The sequence below is a fragment of the Coregonus clupeaformis genome, unplaced genomic scaffold (assembly GCF_020615455.1).
Source record: "Coregonus clupeaformis isolate EN_2021a unplaced genomic scaffold, ASM2061545v1 scaf0632, whole genome shotgun sequence".
NCBI lineage: Eukaryota > Metazoa > Chordata > Actinopteri > Salmoniformes > Salmonidae > Coregonus > Coregonus clupeaformis.
In genome coordinates this window covers 220,471-227,575 of record NW_025534087.1, presented here as the reverse complement: position 1 = coordinate 227,575, position 7,105 = coordinate 220,471, and the positions used below count along the sequence as shown (strand labels likewise).

The 7,105-nt window shown below is 43.2% G+C and overlaps 1 pseudogene; it reads left to right on the top strand.

Moving 5' to 3' along the window:
• Window positions 1-308: 308 nt before the first annotated feature.
• Window positions 309-2,274, top strand: LOC121548094 (annotated as a pseudogene).
• The last annotated feature ends 4,831 nt before the right edge of the window (window positions 2,275-7,105 follow it).

Below are 7,105 nucleotides of genomic sequence, written 5' to 3'. Positions count from 1 at the left end.
TAAACAGGAAAATGTCCTGGAGTTTCTATAAAAAATTAATGTTTCACTAATCACTTTCAAAAGGCATTGAAAAGTCAAAATAAAATACCTAGCTCTCCTCAGAGCATAATCACTGGGCAATCACTTAAAAACTCAATTTAAAGGGATTCTTCAGGATTTAGGCAGTGAAGCCCTTTATCTACTTCCCCAGAGTCAGATGAGCTCATGGACACCATTTTAATGTCTCTGCATCCTGTATGAAGGAAGTTAGAGGTTGTTTTGGGAGCCAATGTCAACTAGCGTTAGAGCAATGACTGGAAGTCTATGGCATGCTAGCAGGTACTATAGACTTCATGGCGCTAACGCTAGTTAGTAATTGCGCTAACGCTAGTTAGAAACGTCCTTCATACTGCACGCAGAGACATAAAAATGGTATCCATTCATTCATTGATTTTTAGAACATTTTCAGGTCGTTGTTTAATTTCAGTGGAAAGTGAAAATACATTATTTTTCAGATGTTGGGGGTAAAACTGACAAATCTATAATGTTTATTTATGCTCCATAAAGTTGTCCTAGAATCTGTTGTTACCCTGACCTCTCCCACAGATTCCATCAGGTTACGACATTCAGACCATGAACTCTAACCTGCACCTGAACAGCTTCCTCCTGCCCATCGGTGCCATGAACGTCATCAGCATCCTACCTCTGCTGCTGCTGGCCCCTCTCATGGAGTGTGTCACCTCCTGCTACCTGTCCATGGAGAAAACACCCTTCTCCCCCGCCAGAGTCATCAGTAAGCACATACACACACACACACACACACACACATACACACACACACACACACACACACACAGAGAGACAGACTGTGAGTTACAGAGAGCCAACGTGTATTTCTGACACACCTATTGCTGCTACACTGTTCGTACACAGAGACAAACTGGGTTGGAGATTTACAATGTCAATGGACACCATATGTAGTTAGGATGAAGTTAGAATGTGGAGTTTTGGAACCAACTGCCAACATGGAGGATAGTATTCTGAACTCTGGAAGCTAGGGTTAGGATGCCCCCTACTGGTGTATTAGAGACAGACAAGAGACGTTTGAACCAAATGAATGCTTCTTTCTCTTCCCAGCCTTCCTCTCTTCTCTGTTCCAGGCTCTGTGATCTCCTTCCACCTGACACCCAGTCATATCAGAGGCATCTCTCTGCACTTCCTCCCCCTGTCCTACAGAGGGGGCTGTTTCCTGGGAGCCCTCATCATCCAGCTGGTCTACCTACTCTCTGGAGGTAAAGGCTTCACTAACAGATGCATCATCGTAACCATAGAAACTGAAGAGGAACATACATTCATGTTGGAATGGTTGATGGGGTTCTGTCTGCATTATGGTGATTCAGTCCTATGGCCACTGATAGCACTGTTCTCCTGTCCAACTACAGGTAACTTCTACCCAAACACACTGCATGAAGGGAATCTGGAGCATTTCTTGTTCTTCTTAGCCATGTTGATGACCATAAACACTCTGGTGTTCTGGTGGATATCTTCCAGGTACAGTATGAGAACCTCTCATGTATCAATATAGTCGCTGTAGATGAGGCAAAGGACATGAGGATTTTCAGTGATACAAATTTGAGAATTTCCTTGACCCCTTGAGGTGACCTGAACAAAGTATTAATATAGTCTGTGCAGATGAGACAGGTGACAGTATTGAGACAGGTGACAGTATTGAGACAGGTGACAGTATTGAGACAGGTGACAGTATTTGAGACAGCTGACAGTATTGAGACAGGTGACAGTTTTGAGACAGGTGACAGTATTGAGACAGGTGACAGTATTGAGGCAGGTGACAGTATTGAGACAGGTGACAGTATTTGAGACAGCTGACAGTATTGAGACAGGTGACAGTTTTGAGACAGCTGACAGTATTGAGACAGGTGACAGTTTTGAGACAGGTGACAGTATTGAGACAGGTGACAGTATTGAGGCAGGTGACAGTATTGAGACAGATCCACCCTAGCAGTCTCTCCTCCCCTGTGTCCCAGGAACCTAGACCTGAGTGTGGTGCAGAGTAGAGGAGTAGGAAGCAGCCTTCTGGCAGAGAAACTCCTGCAGTACAAGACCTGCCTGTGATTCTACGACACCATGGAACACTCCTCCACAACAGTCTCCATAGAAACAGTGTTGTGACCTCTACACTACCTTAGTCCCCTGTAGCGCTGGACAAATGCATGTGGACACCTAATCATCGAACATCTCATTCCAAAATCATGGGCATTAATATGGAGTTTGTCCCCCCTTTGCTGCTATAACAGCCTCCACTCTTCTAGGAAGGCTTTCCACTAGATGTTGGAACATTGCTGCGGGGACTTGCTTCCATTCAGCCACAAGAGCATTAGTGAGGTCGGGCACTGATGTTGGGCGATTAGGCCTGGCTCGCAGTTGGCGTTCTTATTCATCACAAAGGTGTTCGATGGGGTTGAGGTCAGGGCTCTGTGCAGGCCAGTCAAGTTCTTCCACACCGATCTCGGCAAACCATTTCTCTATGGACCTCGCTTTGTGCATGGGGGCATTGTCATGTTGAAACAAATAAGGCCTTCCTCAAACTGTTGCCACAAAGTTGGAAGCACAGAATCATCTAGAATGTCATTGTATGCTGTAGCGTTAAGATTTCCCTTCACTGGAACTAAGGAGTCTAGCCCAAACCATGAAAAACAGCCCCAGACCATTATTCCTCCTCCACAAAACGTAATAGTTAGCACTATGCATTGGAGCAAGTAGGTTTTCCTTGCATCCGCCAAATCCAGATTCGTCAGTCGGCCTGCCAGATGGTGAAGTGTGATTCATCACACGTTTCCACTGCTCCAGAGACCAATAGCGGCGAGCTTTACACTACCAGCCGAAGCTTGGCATTGCGCATGGTGATCTTAGGCTTGTGTGCGGCTGCTCGTCCACGGATCCCATTTCATGAAGCTCTTGACGAACAGTTCTTGTGCTGACACTGCTTCCAGAGGGAGTTTGGAACTCAGTAGTGAGTGTTGCAACCGAGGACAGACGATTTTTAAGTGCTACGCGCTTCAGCACTCAGTGGTCCCGTTGTGTGAGCTTGTGTGGCCTACCACTTTGCGGCTGAGCCGTTGTTGCTCCTAGACGTTTCCACTTCAGAATAACAGCACTTACAGTTGACCGGGGCAGCTCTAGCAGGGCAGAAATTTGACAAACTGACTTGTTAGAAAGGTGGCATCCTATGACGGTGCCACGTTGAAAGTCATTGAGCATTTTAGTAAGGCCATTCTACTGCCAATGTTTGTCTCATGGCCCTGTACTCTTTTCGATTTTTACCAGTGACCTTCCACTGGCATTACACAAAGCATGTGTGTCCATGTATGCTGATGATTCAACCATATACGCATCAGAAACCACAGCTAATGAAGTCACTGAAACCCTTAACAAAGAGTTGCAGTCTGTTTTGGAATGGGTGGCCAGTAATAAACTGGTCCTGAACATCTCTAAAACTAAGAACATTGTATTTGGTACAAATCATTCCCTACATTCTAGACCTGAGCTGAATCTGATAATGAATTGTGTGGCTGTTCAACAGGTTGAGGAGACTAAATTACTTGGCGTTACCTTAGATTGTAAACTGTCATGGTCAAAACATATAGATTCAATGGTTGTAAAGATTGGGACAGGTCTGTCCGTAAGAAAGAGATGCTCTGCTTTTTTGACACCACACTCCACAAAGCAAGTCCTGCAGGCTCTAGTTTTGTCTTATCTTGATTATTGTCCAGTCATAATGGTCAAGTGCTGCAAAGAAAGACTTGTTAAGCTGCAGCTGGCCCAGAACAGAGCAGCACGTCTTGCTCTTCATTGTAAATCAGAGAGCTGATATTAATAGTATCCATCCCAGTCTCTCTTGGCTAAGAGTTGAGTAAAGACTGACTATGTCACCTTGTTTTGTGTTGGAAATTCAGTGACACACACACTTCACTGACACACACACTTATCCCACCAGACATGCCACCAGGGGGTCTTTTCACAGTCCCCAGGTCCATGACAAATTCAAGGAAACGTACAGTATTACAGGATACAGAGCCACCCATGATAGCATGGAACTCCCTTCCATCTTATATAGTGCAAGTGAACAGCAAACTGTGGTCCTCTGTAGCTCAATTGGTAGAGCATGGCGCTTGTAACGCCAGGGTAGTGGGTTCGATCCCCGGGACCACCCATACGTAAAAATGTATCCATACATGACTGTAAGTCGCTTTGGATAAAAGCGTCTGCTAAATGGCATATTATATTATATAAAAAACAAATAAAGCAACACCTCACGGCACAACGCCTCTCCCCCATGTGACCTACTTGTTGTGTGTATGTACTGACATGTATGTGTAACTGATAGATGCACATACACACACTACATGTTAATGTATGTAAATTGTAAAGTATTTTGTCTGTAATGTATTTTTTGTTATATGTCGGACCCCAGTAAGACTAGCTGTTGCCATTGGCGTCGGCTAATGGGGATCCTAATAAATCAAATCAAGTCTATGGGGATTGCATGGCTGTGTGCTCGATTTTATACACCTGTCATCAACGGGTGTGGCTGAAATAGCCAAATCCACTAATTTGAAGGGGTGTCCACATACTTTTGTATATATATATTGTATGTACTGTGTATTCATTTAATTGACAGTCAGTTTTAGACAGTCAGTTTAGATCAGCGGTATTCAACAGTCAGTTTTAGACAGTCAGTTTAGATCAGCGGTATTCAACAGTCAGTTTAAAACAGTCAGTTTAGATCAGCGGTATTCAACAGTCAGTTTTAAACAGTCAGTTTAGATCAGCGGTATTCAACAGTCAGTTTTAGACGGTCAGTTTAGATCAGCGGTATTCAACAGTCAGTTTTAAACAGTCAGTTTAGATCAGTGGTATTCAACAGTCAGTTTTAGACAGTCAGTTTAGATCAGCGGTATTCATCAGAATAAATAAATTTACTCAATAATAATCTTTCTCAAAAACTTTTGTATATTGTCCCATACAATAATCTGTACTCTTCATTTTTTATTTCCCCCGTGACCCCACTAGGAGTCGCGACCCCGACTTTGAATACCACTGGTTTAGACGGTCATAGACTTCAATCTTTGTGTTCCTTCCTACTCCAATATAATGTGTGGGTGTATTATGTGTCGTCTATTTGTCTAAATGGATGTGATGTGGGAGTGTTTTATGTATCATCTATTTGTCTAAATATATATTGGTACATAGATTACTGTAAATAGCTGATTCATTGTGTCAATCAATTCAATAGTAGAGCAATTCCAATGTCATGATGATGACTTATATTTTGAAAGACCACATTGATTCAGACAACTGAATTGTTTGGATTCATACATGTACATGGGTGATTTAACTATTCTCATCTGATCATAAATGGATCAACAATGATCCCAGTTTCTGATTTGACTGGTTTGCCAGTACTACAGTTTACATCAAGAGAAAAAGAGACACATTTACAGAGGATTGCAACAGCCAAGAGGTGATCAGGTAGACAGTAAAAGTCTGAAGCCTGAGTGTCAGTCTGTATGTGCTATCATGCCATCTGTTTAGCAAGAGCACTAACAGATCTGGGACCAGGCTACAAAGAATGTGCTATGTCTAATTATTTTTTTTATTTTTTTTACAATAACGTTAAAAAAGGGGAATTGAACCAGATCATAGGCCTACTGGAAGACTGTTAATAACCCAGAAGCTCTCCATCAATATGTCTGAAATGGTTGAAATCATCTGTACCTACTGGTAATTATTGAGATATGATTTTGTACCAATCCCAAACCCAGGATAAAGGGGCTGAGTGAATGTGGTCTGGACTCTGTGGAGGAGGGTCATTGTGTCAGAGACGCTGTAGAAGGACAGAGTTCCTGCCCTGTGGTCCTGGTCCACTCCTACTCTGGAGGAGCAGGGGACAGATATTTCTGTTTTATTAGCATTGGGCCAAACCCTACAATGGGGGGATAGCACTCCAAAGTCCAGGACTGACTGTTACCTAGAAATGTAGACTCTGGGACCTTTCCTTTCCTGATGATCCCTTTATATGACACTGCTATTTCAACCCATCCACCGCTCCACTCTACCTCCCAGTAGCAGACTCCAGACAGGCCCTCTCTACACAGCACCTGTCTCCAGTAGTCAGGATAGGGCTGAGCTTTATCAGTGGCTGTCACCTTCCAGTTTCCCTCAGACAGGCTGAGTTCTGGATAAGCTGTATTCAGATCCAATGTCAGCTGGAGGACGTCTGACTGATGAACAACAAAACCCAATAAGTAAAAGAAAGAACATGTATGTTGTCTTTGAGAGGGTGTTTGAATATCACTGACAGAGGGACAACTCTTCTTTGGTCTTCAGCTCAGGAGACATTTCGAATTCTGTCACTATTAAAAAATGCAACTTCATATCACATGTAACAAGGCAGTTTAGTTACCTGGAGGAAATGGATGTGATCCTCTGTGTGTGAGAGCTGCTCCAGCTCAGTGCTTCTCTTCTTTAGCTTAGCTATCTTCTGCTCCAGGAGTCCTTTAATCCGTCTCACTGCAGTCTTCTCCTGGCCTCTAATCAACCTATTCACCTCAGTGAGTATTCTCTCAATGGACCCGATCAGTACAGTAAAGAATGTAGTGTTATTTTTTTAATGTTTTTTTTTTTTTTATCATTTAGCAGACGCTCTTATCCTGAGCGACTTACATGAGCAATTAGGGTTAAGTGCCTTGCTCAAGGGCACATCGACAGATTTTTCACCTTGTCGGCTCTGGGATTAGAACCAGCAACTTTTATGGTTACTAGCACAACGCTCTTAACCACTAAGCTACCTGCCGCCCCCCTGTCTCATACTTACAAACTTCTGCCTGTACAGAGCACTGATAACTAACAGAGAGAGAGGAGGGGGTCAATTTCCACTGTTACTGGATTCCAGACAACCTGTTCCCCAGTGTTGTCTTGGTACTATTTTCACAAGTGTGTGGTAAAATTTCACAACTCTTAGAACAAAACTCATCACAGATCGTCAAAAAGGCTGTTACTTTTTTCTTCAAAACTTGAAGCACATTTTCAATTGACTAAGTACAAA